The sequence below is a fragment of the Thalassophryne amazonica genome, chromosome 8 (genome assembly GCF_902500255.1).
Source record: "Thalassophryne amazonica chromosome 8, fThaAma1.1, whole genome shotgun sequence".
Taxonomy (NCBI): Eukaryota; Metazoa; Chordata; class Actinopteri; order Batrachoidiformes; family Batrachoididae; genus Thalassophryne; species Thalassophryne amazonica.
In genome coordinates, this window is record NC_047110.1 from 56,153,875 (window position 1) to 56,173,934 (window position 20,060).

The following is a 20,060-nucleotide window of genomic DNA, read 5'->3' on the forward strand; positions in this document are numbered from 1 at the left end:
AGAGTAGAGAGCAGGTTGAAACTAGCCTGGAGACTTGAAGATACAGTGCTCTCCAAAAGTATTGGAACACTTGGTATTTCACACATTTTAATTTGTTTATGCCATTTCAAATCCAATAAAATAAAATAAAATAAACAAAATCTAAAATTATCTTCCTTAAACCCAAACTGAAAGCAAATCTCTACAACTTGAAATGAATTCATTAAAAATATAACAGCTCAGATAATAGGTTGCATAAGTAATGGAACACTTTGGTATAATACCTGTAAATAATCAGGTTTATTGCCAGTTTTCTTCAGACAAGTCAGCAGATGGATACATAAACATTTCCAAGTCATATGTCTTGAACTTTATTTACATCAGTTGTGAAGAAATACAAACACTATGGCACTCTATGGTAAATCTGTGTAGAGTAGATAATTCTCAAATACTGAGTGACTGTGCAAGAAGGAGAAGAGTGAGGAAAGCCACCAAGACACCCAGACAACCTAGCAGAAGCTATGGGCTTCTGTGGCTGTGATTGGAGAAATTGTGCATAGCGCATGTTTTGCATTTTGTATTCCCAGTTATGCAGCTTCATGATAAAGTGGCACAGAGGAGGGTTTTCTTGAAAAGAAGACCCTGAAAGTTCAACTGCAATTTGCCAGGTACATCTGAGATGCAAGCCTAGATTTGATGTTTTGGTGAAACCTGTATATTATTTGTACATTTTATAATAGATTTTTTGTGAGGATAATCTGGTTTATTCCACAATTTTGGAAATATAACAAAGAACGTATTATCACTGTAACTTTATAACCTTGCTACAATGATCATAGTAGCAAGTTTCATTTTGGATGTTTACATTATTTTACTTTGCACAAAGAAACAAAAATATTTCATTAAAAAACAAAATTATTAGCCCTTATGATGTGAATAGTCAACTATGTGTTGCTGAATAACTGCTTGCAGCTGTTTCTTGTCATGTCTCCTTAAGAACTGACCTTTTTGTTGAATCATAACACAAACCACTGTTGTGCAATGATGTGTTTTAACTTTGTAAAGCTCAAAGCCTCTAAAATCAAGTTAACACAGGGGGGTTATCTTCCAGTCTACACACAGTATAAAAACTTTAATAAGGGTTTGAGCTGTCACTTGAGAAAGCATCAAACGAAATCAGTTTAGACTTGAGAAAAAGAATTGTTGATGCTCACAAAGCAAGAGAAGGAGTTATCACAGCATTTCCAAGTGTCAAGACCTGGAGTGAGAAGTATCATCAAGAAATTCAAAGAGAGATGCATAGTACAGGACAAATCTGCAGAGGTAGGAAGTGCAAGATTTCAAAGACTCTGTAAAGAAAACTAATGAGAAATGTGTCTAAAAACCCCAGAACAACTGCCAAGACACTAGTGAATGACTTAGCCAAGTCAGGAACTGTAGTCTGAAAGAAGACAGTCACTAGAACTCTGGACATGAATGGACTGTGAGGTTGCAGACCAAGAAAAACTCCACTTTTGCAGAAGAGACAACTTCATGTCAGACTGAAGTACACCAAGTACACTAAGGACAACCTGGAGAAAGATTATGCACACTAGAAGTGTGTCCTTTGGTCAGATGAGACTAAATTAAACTATGACATCTCTATGGCTCTTTGGCCACAGAGATGTTGCTTATGTTTGGAGAAAGAGGGGAGGGGCATATAAACCAAAGGGCACTGCCCATACAGTGAAACACGGTAGTGGGAGTATTATGTTGTTGGGATACTTCACTGCATCTGGAACTGGGAATCTCCTCATGGTGTAAGGAATCATAAAGAAAAAAGAATATGTGAAGATTTTGAAAGAAAACTTCAAGCAGTCCAGCCTCACGCTATTAGATAGTGACACTATCATGGAATGTAGTAGATTTTTGTGATGTGATTGTCTAACCCCAACCCACCCACACCCTACCTAACTGTAACCCGAACACCACACTGTGGGTCCGCAACCCCCCATTCATGATCTATGATTTCATAATACCATCATAAAATTAGTTTATGGTACAAGCATGAAAATCTACTACATTTCGTGATGGTATCACAGACTAATAGATTAAATAATATTTCATGATGGCATCATGAAATGCCATGAGATATGGTTGAGCAGTCAGCACCAAAACTCGGTCTGGGTCGTCACTTTGTCTTCCAACACGTCAACGATCCAAAGCATACATAACTCCTGTTGAAGATCTACCTCCAGAAGACCAAAGTGAACATTATTGTCTGGCCTGTACAAACCCCCAACTGTAATCCCTTTGAAAATCTGTGGGTGAACTAAAGACCAAGGTCAGTCCCAGAAGACCATTGAGTTGCCAAAGAAGAATGAGCTGGGATTCTTCAGGAGATATGTCTAAGACTTGATGAAAACTACTATAAAGGACTGCAAGCTGTTATCCAGCAAAAAGGAGCAAATAAGTTTGACCCTGCTAGTTTTTGGTTGTTGTGAAATAATTTTGTTTCTGTGTAGAAAGTAAAATTATGTAAGCAACCAAAAGAAAACTAGATGTTTAGAAATGCTATGTTGAAAATACCTTTTAGAAAAAAGCATACATTTTGAAGAAGACTTTACATTTCATAGAGGGGCTCAAAATGTTGTCCTCATCTGTATGTAGCAATCTTCTGCCCACACACAACCTTCGTCCCTTCCTTCCTTCCTTCCTTCCTTCCTTCCTTCCTTCCTTCCTTCCTTCCTTCCTTCCTTCCTTCCTTCCTTCCTTCCTTCCTTCCTTCCTTCCTTCCTTCCTTCCTTCCTTACCATGTTAATTAGAAAAGCCACTAAAAGTAATGATTAGTCAGGTTCAAAGCTCAGTGAGAAAGATTCAGCATGCTTTTAATGTCACTCACTTCGGTCTTTGATGCTATTGATGGCTTTAATGTCAGTGGTATTGTGCAATTAAGATCAAAGCATTGGTTGCAAAGTGAAGCAAACAAATACCTGCCTGTAGGTCTGGATTTTGCTAGTTTGTCTAGAAAACTAAAGTTATCTCAAAAAATCTTAAGAATTTGAGTTGGTTTAAAACTCAAAATCTATTAAGGTTAAAGGAAATTTTGTCAACTTTACATTTTAGCCAAGGCCATCAAATATGGTCTTCTGGTATTGCTAAGGCTTTTCATCTTTCTGTCTGTCCGTCTGGGTGTGCTCAGTATAAGTCCAGTCCTGTTACTGCCAGACTCTTTCACAGGGAACATTCTTGGGACATAGACCTTGGACAAGTTCAAAGATGGCTAACCTTGATGTATTTTAAGAGATAATGTAAGAGGTTAAAAAGTGACAGTCTGTTTCAATCTGATTCTCTTTTTTTTTTTGAATGACACGGGTGATAGCCAATCAGAGTAGAGCTGCACTGTGACGTCAGTTACTGGTCTCTATAAAATTGCTTCATTTTGTGCGTTTATATACATGTTTCTCATATGTTATTTTTAAGCTAGTGAGAAATAAACATTTCTAAAACTGAAAACGCTGTTCTTGGAACCTAATAACACCTCTGAAATTATTTACAAGAAATTTCACCGAGGTTAGCATGGTGATGTCACTTCCTGGTGTAGCTACTTGCTAACAGCTTAGTTCCTGGTATATTATGTAAAAGTTAGCGAGAAATAAACACTTCTAGTTTTTGTTATCTGATAACACCTCTGGAGTCATTTACAAGACATTTTGCAGACGTTAGCTTGCAAGCTAACTTTTGCAAACTCAAAGCTAACTTCCTGTGGAGTTAAATTTGCCTCATTAATAACTGCACATGTGCAGAGGGTACAAATATTCCTTCATTTGCACAACATGAACAAATGATGATTTGAGTTGAACATGTACAAATTGTACGTAAAACAATAGGATCTTAATAATTAATTCAACAACTGCAAATTATAAAGAACACAATTTGTTGGGCCACAATGGAAACAAGCGTTTATGCTTTTTGTATTACCCTGTATATTTATGTATCCATGTTTATTTAATACATTTTTATACTGTGTTATCTTACACGTTTACATTTTATACAAATAAAAATCTAATCAAATCAAAATCACAATGCTCATACAGCCGAGGGTATTTTAGCATTGCGTTATATTTACAGTCTAGCTGCATTTGCTGTATTAACAGAGTGTCAGTGTGATCGGTGTCACAGACGATGCAGATGACAGCGTGGACTGTTTTCTGTCAGCTATATATAGTCAAGTCCAGCTCAGTGATTTATACATATATATTTTTAAAATATGAATGTCCATCAGTGCCAGTGTAGGTGCAGCCGATATTTTCATTCAGGTCATCAACACAGCAATGCCTAACATTTCAGACAGCTGACAGCTTGGGGCATTTCTGTAGATTTGTCCAAAAAATAACAAGTGAGCAGACTGATTCATTGCAAGTAAATATCCACTTCCTCTGCTGCTTTTCAAACCGATCATGAAGGCTGACACTGTGCAGCGAGTAGCTAGTGAGAAATGATAAACTTCCTTTTTATGGAGCATTTCACAGAGATGCAAAGGTCACAACAAACGATAAAAGGGTAATAAATTATAAACCAATAAGATGAGCGGTAAAAAATCCCAGAATGGAAAAAAGGTTAGAGAAGAATAAAACAGGCAAAATGCCCACAGTACTCTATTTTAGTCGTGGAAACTCCCTGGCATATTTTATGATGTACTGCTAATGAAGTCATGAATCGTCCTAGTGACCTCTGAGCGCAAGGGCATGCTGATATTTTCAGGTGAAAAACCTACAGACAGGGAGCACATCTCCCGCCGCGTCATCCTCCCTCAGCTCTAACAAGTTACTGACCCCCTGTGGATGAGTAAAACAGAATGCGTCTTCTTGGTCCTTTATTGCATACGGCAGTGGGTGTGTTTGTGTGTCTGTGTCCAGGTGTGAAGCTATTTATGTGTGTGCTCATGCGTGCTTGCAGAGAGGGGAGTTGCCAAGAGTGGGAGGCTGATGATTATGCTTAAGGACAGAGTGACTAGTTTTATCCCTGCCAGGATTTCTGGTGTAAGCTGAAATTTAACAACTGCTGCTTGTCAGAAAGCCACAAAAACGACACGCCAGTGCTTGTAATTCACAGGAACTGCTGACGTTAGCTGTATTTGCGTGGGCCCTATCTTCTATCCAGCACAAAGCAGCACACAGCATGAGTGTCATTAGTTTTTATGTAACGGCTGAGTGGATCCTTGTCATTTGATTGGTGGCTTGTATGTCATGTGACATGGATTATTTGTACCATTTGCCATTTTGTTTCATTGACTGTGCAGTAGTTCCTTTTAACGTGCAATTTTGGTACTATATGAAATGTGCTATTGCACACCCCAACCACCGTGTGCGCTCACCCGATCGGGGACGGCGTTTAGCTGAACATGGCAGAGTTTGTTTTGCTAGCGGACGATGATTTAAAGGAGCTAATTGATGCTGCTAATTCTTCTAACACACACACACACACAAATCAACTATGCTGTAAGCCATGTGGAGGCATGAAGAGCTGTTAGGATGAAAAGCTGGACTAATTTCTGATGCAATTTTTCGCTGGACTGAGGAAGTGCACAAAGTCTTTTTTGAAGTATCACAGACTGTTTTTCCAAGTTGACTGAGAACAATTTTGGACTCCTATTTAAAGTTCGCTTTGACTGTTGATGTCAGTCCCTTTTCTGTAGTTTATGAATTAATATAATATTAAATGACAAGCACTTGTTTTAGCCGTTACATAAAACAAATAATGAATGTTTTTACATTCTTTCATTGGAAAAAATACTTAATTTGGTGAAAGGTGGAACATTCCATCTGTCATCTCATGAAATATTCGGACCATTGAACTCATAAACATTCATTATTTGTATACCACCAGATGCTGTTTTCATGCCCATACATGCTTGCACTCATCTGTGCACCCGTACATGCAGTGCTGGTGTGCCATTGATTGCACCATAGACCAATAAACCCCAGAATACTCTTTAAGGTTTGTGTTTTGGCAAAGGTCAAGGTTGATGGTATCAAAGGTCAACATTCTGGTTTATCTGTCTGCTTGTTCCCCTACTCCTACCAGGTCCATTGTCTGATCCCCGACAAACTTGGTATGTGGATAACGGTCAACCCCAGAATTGCCCTGAAAAAATTTTCTCAGCAAAGGTCAGTGTCATTGGGGTTATGCTATTCTATACCTTGAAAAAACTTAGGCAGTCCAAAGTTATACCATAATAAACCAGATTATTAAATAGCTACGATGTCACGCGCACTCTGATTGGCTGATTCCCGGTCTGATATTTTCCCATATCAGACCGGTTACCATGACAATCAGGCCAGAACGCGTATCACATTCATTACAAACCAGAAAGTTAAAAACATGATTAGAAAATCCTAGTCGGAAAAAAACACACAGATTGAAAGCTTACCTGCTAACGACCGCATCTATTAGCAAGTTCTTCATGGAGGTGAAGAAAGCAACGGGTCTGACTATGAGCCTACAACCATCAGCAACTTTCCTATTCGGCCAATACTGTAAGTTTATGTTTTTATACATATAATAGCCATATGATGAATGAATTATTAACCTTGCTTGCTCTGTCTGTAGGGAATATCAGACCTACGTGTTTTTCGCACAGACCTCGCTAAACACTCGGTCCACACCATCAACACCTCGATCTGATATTTTCCCATATAGACCTCTTGCTCAGTTAATAATCATTGTTCTGGGGTCTTGTTTTAACTATGGCAGAATTTTAAACATGTTCAAAAAATGTATTTTTCCAATGCAAACTTTGACATACTTTGGTTATTCCTTGAAATTTATAGACCCTTCAACATCATTGTTTGACATCAAGAGATATTTTCCAGAAGCACCAAGGTTATGCTAAAGTTATACAGTGATTATGCCATGGTTAGGCTATGGCTGTTTCTACACGCATCACATGGTACAAGTCTGATGTCATCAAACCACGGCCTAGATCACATTCTTGGGCAACTGTAGTCTTCACATCCTGATTTATCACAGTTAGAAATATCCTTGTAGAATGTCAGCAGGGTTAATCTCAGTGATTGGACTGATTTATGTGCATTAAGGAGGAAATCAGTCTGGTTGTTATGATGAAATAAAACAGGTGCATGTGATGTACATGAAACATGCCCAGGACAGTCATCCAATGTGCTTGTGAATGTGCTTTTCTTTATTTTTTTCTGGGTTCTTTTCTGATGTCACACTTTTTTCTTTGTGGCCATCCAAAAATGGCTTTCTGGTCCCTAAAATAACTTGAATGCAGATACTGGGAGAACGATGCCTAGTGAACTAGAACCCCCATCCAGGGTTGAATCACCATGGAAACTTCATGAGCCTGAACTATTGTGTTGTAGGTATTTGAGCTTGTTTATTTTCTAAGCACAGTGAGGCAATTTAACTTCATGAGGGGCAGGTCAACCTTCATGTGTGTTCATGCAGAGCACTGAAACCACAGCTTTTTAGCTTGGCTACTTCATTTACAATCATCCGCAGCATTCATTCACATGCTGACTTATAGTACAAATCACCAAGTTAATTTATACAGTATTTGCAGCTGCAGGGACAGCTGAGGCGTGTTAGGGGAGCTGCAGCAAATACTGACCGCTTTCACTGCTCGGTTGGATCTGGTAACCGAGCAGAACATTATCCTCAATCGGAGGATGGAGGCTCTCACCGCCAGGGTGGAGGCGCGCGATCAAGGCGCTACTGCAGCACCTCCTCCTGCTGGTCCTTTGTCAGACACAAACGTTCCACTGGTCGTTCAACGCCCCCCCCCCCCCACCATCCCCTGAAGCATACATAAGCCCTCCGGAGCCGTACAGAGGTTGTGTCGAGACGTGCGCGGACTTCCTAATGCAGTGCTCGCTCGTCTTTGCACAGCGTCCCGTCATGTACGCCTGAGACGCTAGCCGGGTGGCTTATGTTGTTAATTTGCTTCGAGGAGAGGCACGCGCCTGGGCTACGGCGCTCTGGGAGCAGAAGTCACGGCTCCTAACGTCATACGCTGGGTTTGTAAGGGAGTTCAAACAGGTTTTTGATCATCCCAACAGAGGCGAGACCGCTTCGAGCGTGCTACTGTCAATGCGACAGGGGCGCCGGAGTGCAGCCGAGTATGCAGTCGACTTCCGCATCGCGGCTGCGAGGTCCAGCTGGAATACCGTTGCACTCCGCGCCGGCTTCATAAACGGGCTGTCTCCGGTCCTGAAGGAGCACCTGCTGGCTAAGGAGGAACCGCAGGATTTTGACGGGCTTGTCGACGTGGTTATACGCTTAGACAACCGGTTAGAGGAACACCGTCGGGAGCAGGGCGGGGGGCGTGACCAGGCACGGGCCGTCCCTCTTCCTTCCAGGTCCGAAAGGGTGCCATCGTCCCCACGCTCCACAGCCAGAGGGCCCCGTGTGGCTACAGCTCCCCCTGCTGACGAAGCTATGGACACGAGCAGGGCCAAATGAAATCAAATGACAGACAAAGGAGGCAGGCCCGCGGGGAGTGTTTTCTGTGGGTCTAGTGGTCACATACAGAGGAACTGTCCCAAACGGTCAAACTACAACGCCCGTCCTTAGAAACTGGGCTAAGGGTGGGCCATAACACGCACGCGGGGGAACCCCGAAATCAGCACGAATCCCAGTCACAATCCTTAGTGAGGATTTAACCCTTCACGCCCCAGCACTTGTAGACACGGGGTCGGAAGGGAATCTGCTGGACAGCAGATGGGCAAAGGAAGTAGGGCTCCCTCTGGTGGCTCTGCCTTCCCCTGTGAAGGTACGAGCACTAGATGGCACTCTTCTTCCATTAATCACACACCAGACACAGCCAGTGACTTTGGTGGTGTCTGGGAATCACAGGGAGGAGATTGTGTTTTATGTAACACCTTCTACCTCCTGAGTGATTCTGGGTTTTCCATGGGTGTTGAAACACAATCCCCGGATTGATTGGCCGTCTGGGGTTGTGACGCAGTGGAGCGAAACCTGCCACCGGGAGTGTTTAGCATCCTCGGTTCCACCCGGTGAGACATCTAAGGAGGAGGTCAAAGTCCCCCCCAATCTGACGGCGGTGCCATGTGAGTACCACGATCTTGTTGACGTCTTCAGCAAAGATCTGGCACTCGCCCTTCCCCTGCACCGACCGTACGATTGCGCCATCGATTTGATTCCGGGCGCTGAGTACCCATCCAGCAGGCTGTACAACCTCTCACGTCCAGAACGCGAATCAATGGAGACCTACATCCGGGACTCCTTAGCTGCCGGGTTGATCCGGAACTCCACCTCCCCGATGGGTGCGGGTTTGTTTTTTGTGGGTAAGAAGGACGGCGGACTCCGTCCATGCATCGATTACAGAGGGCTGAACGAAATCATGGTTCATGCCCCTGCATGGAGCCCAAATATTCACTAAACTTGATCTTAGGAATGCGTACCACCTGGTTCGGATCCGGAAGGGAGACGAGTGGAAGAACACCCCCTTAGGTCACTTTGAGTACCTGGTCATGCCGTTCAGCCTCACAAACGCCCCCGCGACGTTCCAAGCATTGGTTAATGACATCTTGCGGGACTTCCCTGCACGGTTTGTCTTCGTGTATCTAGACGACATCTCATCTTTTCTCCGGACCCTGAGACTCATGTCAAGCATGTACGTCAGGTCCTACAGCGGTTGTTGGAGAACCGGCTGTTTGTGAAGGGCGAGAAGTGCGAGTTCCACCGCACTTCTTTGTCCTTCCTGGGGTTCATAATCTCCTCCAACTGATCGCCCCTGATCCAGCCAAGGTTGCGGCAGTGAGAGATTGGCCCCACCCAACAAGCCGTAGGAAGCTGCAACAGTTCCTCGGTTTTGCGAACTTCTACAGGAGGTTCATTAAGGGCTACAGTCAGGTAGTTAGCCCCCTGACAGCCCTGACCTCCACAAAAGTCCCCTTCACCTGGTCGGATCGGTGCGAAGCCGCGTTTAGGGAGTTGAAACGCCGGTTCTCGGACTGCACCAGTTCTACTCGCCCAGTTCACAGTGGAAGTGGATGCCTCTGACTCAGGGATAGGAGCGTGCTGTCCCAGAGCGGGGAGTCCGATAAGGTCCTCCACCCTTGTGCCTATTTTTCCCGCAGGTTGGACCCCGGCTGAGAGGAATTATGACGTCGGCAATCGGGAACTCTTGGCGGTGAGGAGGCTCTTGAGGAGTGGAGACACCTGTTTGGAGGGAGCGAGGTGACCCTTCACGGTTTTCACGGGACCATCAGAACCTGGAGTACATCGGACCGCCAAGCGGTTGAACCCCAGGCAAGCCCGTGGTCACTGTCTTCGGGCGCTTGACTTCCAGATTACTATACCGCCCGGGACCAAGAACCAACGGTCGGATGCACTGTCCCGGGTGCATGAAGAGGAAGCCAAGGCCGAGCTGTCAGACCCCCCAGAGACCATCATCCCCGAGTCCACTCTGTCGTGGCCACTCTCACCTGGGACATGGAGAAGACCGTCCGGGAGGCCCCTGACATGGAACCCGGACCCAGGAACCGGCCCCGAAGACAAGATGTACGTCCCACCAGAGGCCAGAGCTGCGGTTTTGGACTTCTGTCATGGGTCCAAACTCTCCTGTCATCCCGGAGTGCGCAGGACCATGGCAGTAGTCCAGCAGTGCTTCTGGTGGGCATCTATGGAAGCCGACATCCGGGACTACGTCCAGGCCTGCACCACCTGTGCCAGGTGCAAGGCGGACCACAAGAGGACCTCAGGACTCCTCCGACCCCTACCAGTGCCTCATCGCCCCTGGTCCCACATCGGCCTGGACTTTGTCACGGGCCTCCCGCCGTCCCAGGGCAACACTACCATCTTAACGATAGTGGACCGGTTCTCCAAGGCGGCCCACTTCGTGGCCCTCCCGAAGCTCCCTACAGCCCAGGAGACAGCAGACCTCCTGGTCCACCACGTGGTGCGTCTGCATGGGATTCCAGCGGACATCGTCTCAGACCGTGGCCCTCAGTTCTCCTCTCAGGTCTGGAGGAGTTTCTGCAAGGAACTGGGGGCCACCGTGAGTCTCTCGTCCGGGTATCACCCTCAGACGAACGGACAGGCAGAGCGGGCCAACCAGGAGTTGGAGCAGGCCCTCCATTGCGTTACCTCCGCGCACCCAATGGCCTGGAGCACCCATCTGGCCTGGATCGAGTACGCCCCACAACAGCCAAGTGTCGTCTGCCACCGGCACTCTCCCCGTTGAGGTGTGTTTGGGGTACCAGCCCCCATTGTTTCCGCTTGTGGAGGGAGAGGTCGGTGTGCCCTCAGTCCAGGCCCACCTCAGGAGGTGCCGCCGGGTGTGGCGGACCGCCCGTTCTGCCCTGTTGAAGGCCCGGACGAGGGCCAAGGCCCATGCAGACCTCCGGCGTTTCCCGGCCCCTGCATACCAGCCCGGGCAGGAGGTATGGTTGTCAACAAAGGACATCCCGCTCCAAGTGGACTTCCATAAACTGAAAGACAGGTATATCGGACCATTTCCCATCACCAAGGTCCTCAGCCCCGGCCGCAGTGAAGCTACGGCTGCCAGCTTCACTGCGGATCCATCTGTTTTTTCAGCTGTCACGGCTCAAGCCATACCACACCTCACCGCTCTGCACCCCTGGACCTGCACCGCCTCCTGCCGGATCATCGACGGGGAGCCGGCATGGACCGTGCGTCGGCTTCTGGACGTCCGTCGCAAGGGTCGGGGCTTCCAGTATCTGGTGGACTGGGAGGGGTATGGCCCCGAGGAACGCTCCTGGGTGAAACGGAGCTTCATCCTGGACCCGGCCCTCCTGGCCGACTTCTACGCCCGGCACCCAGATAAACCTGGTCGGGCGCCAGGAGGCGCCCGTTGAGGGGGGGGGGGGGGGTCCTGTTGTGTGGGGTGCTGAAGAGGAGGTACTGCTGGCCCACCACCACCAGATGGCGCCCTGCTTGGAGTGCGGGCTCCAAGCACGAGAGGGCGTCGGAGCCGCTGGAGGTGACAGCTGTCACCTATCAACACCAGCTGTCACCCATCACCACCACTACAAAGACTGGACTGCAACTCCACCTCCTCGCCGAGAAATCTTCTACCATACAGGTAATTCTCTGCTGAACCTTAATTCGAGTATTAGTCTGATCTCTTTTTGCAGCCGTTTTCCTGGGACGGATACCCTGTCTGCTGAGTTGGCGTTTGGTGTGGACTGCGACGTCTTCTCCTCCCACCACACCCAGATAAGTGGTTATCTCAGGAGCTGCACGAGTGTGTGATTGGAGGTGGAGGTTCTCCCTCCTAACTGTGTACAGACTGTGGGATTACTGAGTGTGCGAACTCACACTCATCCAGAACTGTTTCTGTTTTCTGCCAGCAGTACCGGGTCTGACTGCTGAAGACAGTGGCCACCTGGGGCGCAGGGCTTGGCGGCTCCGGTGTTCTTCAGGTCCGTTGGTGGTGAGAGCTGTGTGGGATCCGGCTCTTCTCGCACCGGACGTCTCCTATCTTCGAGCCTGCCACACGTCACCTTTTGTCGGATTGATATAAAGCATATTTGTATCTGTCTGTACTACGTTGTGCACCTTCACAACATTAAATTGTTACTTTTTGGCTATTCCATTGTCCCTTCATTAACGCCCCCTGTTGTGGGTCCGTGTCACGACACTTCCCCAACATCCACCTTCCCAAATCTATGTAAGTCAAGCTTTAGAACGGTTGTGTGAAGGATATGCTGTTGATGTGTTTCATTAATGCTGGGAGATTAGTTCTCTTGGCAAAATCCCAGGTGCTGCTTAGATTCTTTGAGAAATCTTTAAAAGAACAGAGCCTTCAAAGAGCATAGCTTTTTCTGCTGCTTCCAACTGCATAACCTTCTGCTTTATATATATTCAAAGACTCACTCAACCAAATCAGTTTGGGCCAAACCTCAGGTTAGAATCACAATAGGTGAAAAACAGGGCCTAGTTTATTTACTCTCAACCACAAGTTCAATTTTTTCAGGCCTAGTCATATAAAAACATTGTCAGCAATCAAGCGTCTGACTGCTACAAATACATCTGACAAACATTTTGTCACTGAAAATAAATATTACAAACTGAGACAAGGTTAAAAATACTTCACCGCACAGGAACACCTTGGGGTCTGGATGGCAACTACCCAGGAATACAACCAGTCCATCCCCACACCACATGGCCTAAATGTCATTGTTAGAGTTCCCTTATGATAGAAGTGATACTCCTCATCTTAGTCTCCACTTGTTTAACACAAAGGTATTCCAGTGGTATCCAAGAATTGTTCAAAGAGAAAAAGCACCAAGGATGTCCAGTCTTTGGTCACTGGTTAGCATTCAAGTCTCACAACTACACAGTAAGACAGGAACAACCCAGTCTCGCTGCAAGTCGTGAGTCAGCAGCACGAAATATACATGAATCCATTGGTTTATGATATTGTGACGACAAGCGCCTCACTTTCATCACGGCAGCACAAATTCATTCTAATTCATTCCGTGATGGCTGCACGAAATTAAAAGTGAAGCAGGGGGGTCAGGGGTGGTTATGGTTAGGGTGGGGGGAAAGAGTAAGATTAGGTTATGGTTAAGGTTAGGGTCAGGGGTAGGAGTAGGGTTAGTAATAGTGAGTTAAAAAAAAAAAAACCCTGTCACGAAATTTGACTCATTTCGTCATGGGAGCACGAAAAAAAAAAACACAAGACTGGGCTTGACAGGAAGCACCATGATCCAAAAGACTTGGGACCTTTGCTCTCCTCCAAAGATATTGGCATTGCCAAACACCTCTGTCTGGTCACCTCATGACTCCATAAGCTCTTCCTAGATGTGTCTTGATCTCAAAGGCTGAGGAGCCAGAGACATAAAAGTCACTGCTGAGATAAGTTTTTGTCTCTACATGTTCAGCACTTTCTCCACATACAGATATACGTCTGTTGGCCAAGTCCAGGAAGTCATTAAAAGCCTGGATTTTAGTCTAGATCAGGGGTGGGCAATTAATTTTTACAAGGGGCCACATAGGGAACCTGAATTATGTCCGAGGGCCACACCATCAATAACTCGGCTGTCTCCCATTACAAATTTTACAAAAAATGACCTATGTAAATATTTAAATATACCTAAATAAACCTCTCTAATGATTTGCAACACACAAGCTTGACATTTTTAATATATGTAATAATAATCACAGACCTCATGAGGGCCGGACAGAGACATGCAAAGGGCCGTGTGTGGCCCCCGGGCCGCAGTTTGCCCAGGTCTGGTCTAGATCCAGCAGACGAACCCTGACACTCTGATTCCTCACTGAGCTTCTCAAATGCTGCAATCAGAGTATCATTCATTCCACAAAGATCATAGCATCATCTGCAAAGTCAAGGTCAGTAAAGTCAGTAGAGCCCCGATAGCTCAGATGATAGAGCATCAGACTTTTAATCTGAGGGTTCATGTCCCTGTTCGGGTGTGTAATTTTTGGGTGGCATGGTGGCTTAGTGGTTAGCACTGGTGCCTCACAGCAAGAAGGTCGTGGGATCGCTTCCTGCCCTTTCTGTGTGGAGTTTACATGTTCTCCCTGTGTCTGTGTGGGTTTCCTCCAGGCACTCCGGTTAACTCCCACAATCAAAACATGCTTATTTAGGGTCTGCCCCTGACCAAGACAGCGTCTCTACATCTGGAGTTGGTCCCCGGGTGCCGGACTGTGGCTGCCCACTGCTCCTAGTGGTTGGATTGTGTCTAACTGTAATTAGGATGGTTACATGCAGAGGACAAATTTCATTCCATGTATGTGTATATGTACAATGACTATAAAGGCTCTATTCTGTTCTATAAACCTAAAAAAAGCATCTAAGTCACTGGTTTCCACAACCCCACCCAACACACCCAACACTGTTCACCTCAAACAGTTTGGAGAAAGTGCAAATTCATGATTGGGATTTTTTTTTTTTGGACAAAATGGATCAAATGTCAAAGCTACGCAGAACAAAATGTTATGATATCACCTAACTGCACAGAATTAATTTACATAAGTTATACTTTCTGAGTGCTCGTTCTTCTTTAAACAGATTTTAAATCAGAAACTAAATGGAGACCACCTCTCATGGTGTGATTTCAAATAGTTTTCTCTCCTTGCTGCTTATGTCTATAGGAAAACTATAACTTGTCGGCTGTTGAAGCGGTGGAGACGAGGTTACGTGGGGCACCATGAAGGTTGATGCCGACAGGAAGAGCAGTTAGCTCCTCTGCAGAATGTGTCGGCCTTCAGTACGCTACAGCATCGCATTATCAGTCATGAGTCCCTTAACTACCACCTCACAAGGGCACATCATCTAGAAATGTAACGCACGGCCATGAAACTACACTCAAATCCACTTTTACTTTCCATGTCTTAAGAGTTTAACCTTGCTGCATGTCTTTTAGCCCTGTAGCTGTGCAGAAAAAAACATACAGATGCTTGTTTGTCTCATGGTGTGTAATTAAAATCCAAAGTCAGCTTGGTGCCTGACTGACAAATTCTTGTTGAAATAGTAATTCTTTTCCAAGGACATTCCAGTGTTTACTCATCTCATCTGCTGAGCACAGTCCATATTGCTGAGGTGCTGAACAGATGCTATGTGCATCTAAACACGAGGCATTTACTGTGTTTACACTGTGTGTGCAGCTGCAGCCCCAAATTGAAATGCCGCCTTTTGCCTTGCTGAGCCATGTGCAAACCTTTATGCTCCATCTGCAGTAAAGAGACGCCTAACAAGAGATGGGAATTAACCCAAATTTAGCTCATAGTTAGGACAGACGTCTAACGAGAGCAATATGAGATTTCTGACGTACTCCAAGGGTTGATCAGGACGCAAAATAAAAGATATGTGATTCACATCATGACCTGGACTTTACCTGGATCCGGATTCCACAACACAATGCAGTAATTTCATACTGATCCAGAATGGTCCAACTGATCAAGATGTTGCAATCTGATATTTAATTCAGAAGCTGAAACAAAGTAGTGTCTTCCTGATCTTGCCTCCAATATTTAGTAGAGTCTTCCAAGGTCTAGCACCAATGTGTGGTGAAAATTTGGTGAAAATCCGTTAAGTAGTTTTGACATAATCCTTAAAAGTCTATAAAGTGAAATTTGGATCCAGAATTCGGATCCAGATCCAGATCACCTCCAACACAGCACATTATGTTTTATGTGTGTATCATTGCTCAAATCATTGTTTCAAAACACTTCAAAGTAGTGTTTGGAATTAGCTATAACAAAATTGGATTAGTAACAAAAACTTGTGGGACCATCCAGAGCTACACGTTCTATCTATTCTGTCACTGGGAACTCTGGTATTTTTCAACCTGAGCTCTATTTTTTAGATGTTTTGTGGGTCATGTTTTCCAGTGTTGTCATTGAATCCACAAGATACAAGGTTGACACTTCGTCACCACCTTATTATTACCTCCGCCAAGGAGGTTATGTTTTCGGTCGAGTTTGTTTGTTTGTTTGTTTGTCTGTCTGTTTGTCAGCAGGATAACTAAAAAAGTTTTGAATGGATTTTGATGAAATTTTGTGGAGTGGTTGGAAATGACAAGAGGGACAAGTGATTAAATTTTAGTGGTGATCCGGATCATGATCCAGATCCAGGAATTTTTTAAAGGATTCTTCACCATTGCGGGATAGAGGGAATTTTGACATTCTAGTTTCTAACGCCACAAAAACAAGGCAGAAAGGCTTGAAAGAAATTAGGGTGTAACATAGTCAAATGTTCTATCAAACAACAAAGTTTGGTGATGATCGATCTGGTGATCCAGAATATGCAAAAATATTGGGAAAATAGAAAATGTGCCAGTGTGAGGTGACAAATGAAGCTAGAGATGCACATCTAACACCAAATTGTAGCTGAATCTGTACTGATTCAGTAAGGTGTCATCAGATTTGATGTAGCTTCAAATGTTATGGAGCTAGATCCAGAAGAAAACCGGCATTACCGAAAAATCGTTTTTATACAATAACTTTTGAACTAATAAAGACATAAAAGTGATTCCAGTTCTAGTGGTATGTTTCATGGTCAAGGATGTCAATATAAGGAAAGAAAAGTGTATGTATCATAGTTTTGGTTGTAACCTGAATTGTTGAATAGATCACTGTGCCAAGGAGGAATCTCTTTAGGGTCAGTGACCCTATGGCCTTGTGTAGCACATGCAACACTAAAAAATAGTTCTATTTCAGAATTTACTGATTATTTATTAGAGAAGTGTTTCATAATGTTAAAAATTTCATATATTTGCAGTTTAGTTGAATAATAAATTGAATTTTGTCTCTATTTGTTTTTGTCTATAAGCACATGCAATATCAATATCAGTGCTCCAGATGACAGTAGCTTCTGGGAAAGGTGCAAGTTGCAATAAACTGTGATGCCAAGCGCCCTAAGGATACATGCTAATCCAGTCACAGCAGATTAAACTTTTTTTTACTAGCAATCATCATTGTTAGACTTTTTTAGGTTCAGTGATTCCACAGCGTGTAGATGTTATGGCGTCAGTGACCCCATAGCCTTGGCGGAGGTTTTCACTCTCCGAGTGCTTCTAGTTTTATGTTTGAATTTTAGTTAGTTAATACCTTATATACAAGGTTAGACCTTACACTACACTGGCACTATAAATATAAATGGAATTGAAAGTCAATATTTTAGGATTATATGACAATCAATCAATCAATCAAAAAATGAAGATTTTAAACAAAATAAGAGAATGTATGGAGATGTATGGATTTGAGATTCCAGAATTAATTTTATGTGAGTGCTTTAAAAATCAACAGAAACAAGTTCACATATGTTCATGCGTACATGTTCATGTAGACCTACAAAAACAAAATAAAGAAAAAAGGAAGTGTCAACAAATTTTTACATGGTTAACTGATGGGTTCATTGCACTTGAGGAACATCAGTGTTTCTTGCATTTGAGGGGATAATTTTGCCAGATGTGGTTAGGTAGGTGATGAGTCCATAGTAAAACTGTGCTCTATTGCTGCACTATTTGCAGGGACCAAGAGAATATGTTGGGCCAAGACATAAAGCACTGTGTACTCTGCCCTGGCTTCCAGAAGGTCATTGTTTTGTGGCCATGGTATTTGTTTCTTTGCCAGCTGTCTTGGGGATTCTTTTTCTCCAATCTTGGCTCAGTTTTAAAGAGTCTTTGGCTGTGAGCCTTGGAACATTGTTGGAAAATCATCTTCCTTGCTTCTCGCCAATTCCATCAGCTGTGTCTGCTCATCATTCTCATCATTCTGGTCTGGACAGACGTGTTCAGCCTTGTCAATGACCAACTCTGCTATAAAAGTAAGAAGCACACGGCAAGCAGCTTTCTTCATATGTGAACATGCACCAACTTTACAGATAATTCCAATTATGGAGAATTTCTGCACTGTACACATTTGGTTCAGCGTACATGTATCACATTTGATCCAGTGTTTACAGCATCACCATCTGTCACCACATCTGCATCCAGCCATTGCAGCATGTGCTGTGGATCCAGCACTGCACCGTTAAGCAGATATGCTCAATGAAGAGCGCCTGGTCAGTTTTGCCTCTGGGTTCCATATCCATTCGGCATCTCATAAAGATTCCTCTGAAGCGTTTCTGAAGAGAAGCAATCCCAAGCCTCTCCCTGCCACGTCCTCAGATGGCTGTTAAGAACTAGGACAACTGGCAGCACTTGGCTTATGGTTGATGCTGATCTCCTGTTATCAAACTCAAATAAAGAAGAAAATAAATGACTAATCATAGATGCCCTTGAGGAAGTGAATGTACAGTATTTGTAATTACAACTATGATCATAAATAGTATACAAATAATGAATGTTTATGGACTCAATGGAACGAATATTTTATGAGGTGAAAGATGGAATGTTCCATTCAATGAGGTCTCGTTGAATGGAACATTCAATCTTTCACCTCATGAAATATTCGTTCCATTGAAAGAATGAAAAATATTCATTTTTTTGTTTTATATAATGGCTAAAATAGATCATTTGATATTTTATTAATTTATAAACAACAGAAAAGAGACTTACATTTTGGTGTTCCACTGGTGCTTAACAGTCCATCACAAACTTTAAACAGTCCATCACAAACTTTAAACAGTCCATCACAAACTTTAAATTGGAGTCCAAAATTGTGATGATGTAGTCTGTGATGTTGTGCACTGACTTTGTGTACTTCCTACAAAAAAAGACTTTGTGTACTTCCTCAGTTCAGCAAAAAATGACGCCAGAAGTTTGTCCAGCTTTACATCCTAACAGCTCTTCATGCCTCCAGATGGCTTACAGTGTAGTGGATTTGGTTTTTTGTGTGTGTGTTAGAAGAATTAACAGCGTCAATTAGGGGAGGTGATGGTCTAGTGGTTAAAGCATTGAGCTTGAGACCAGAGGTCCCTTGGGCAAAGTCCTTAATCCCCTAGTTGTTCCCAGTGTGTAGTGCGTACCTTGTATGGCAGCACCCTCACATTGGGGTGAATGTGAGGCATTATTGTAAAGCGCTTTGAGTGTCTTATGCAGATGGAAAAGCACGATATAAATGCAGTCCATTTACCATTTAGTCCAATTATTTAGCTCCTTCAAATCATCGTCTGCCAGCAAAGCAAACTCTGCTATGTTTAGCTAAACGCCGCCCCTGGTTTTGTGAGCATGCGGTGGTCGGGCTGTGCAATAGCACATATAGCACCAAAACTGCACACTAAAAAAGAACTATCGCACGGTCAATGAAACACAACGCCAAATGGTACGAATAATCCATGTCACGTGACATACAAGCCACCAATCAAATGACAAGGATCCATTCGGCCCTTATATAATAATTACTATGGCATATGTTTTTTTATAACATGGTCTTTAATGGATTATATCAAGAGCACTGTAAAACATAATAGTTTTCAAAGAACGGAAATTATGCTACTAATTGCTAAATTATACTATTGCAACATGATGGCACATATGTAAATGTTCGGGATAACTTAACATGACTGGCGTCCTGTCCTGGGTGTACCCCGCCTTGCGCTCTATGACTGCTGGGATAGGCTCCAGCCCCCCGCGACCCTTAATTGGACTAAGCGGTAGAAGATGGATGGATGGATGGAT

At 44.0% G+C, this 20,060-nt stretch overlaps 1 long non-coding RNA gene across 1 annotated transcript; it reads right to left on the reverse strand.

Annotated features, from left to right (window-relative positions):
* Positions 1-5,656: 5,656 nt before the first annotated feature.
* Positions 5,657-18,823, reverse strand: LOC117515097. The gene is made up of 3 exons (XR_004562048.1): positions 18,796-18,823; positions 18,410-18,412; positions 5,657-5,735 (listed from the first exon to the last, which is right to left on the reverse strand). It is a non-coding gene; the product is annotated as an uncharacterized LOC117515097 (long non-coding RNA).
* Between the last annotated feature and the right edge of the window lie 1,237 nt (positions 18,824-20,060).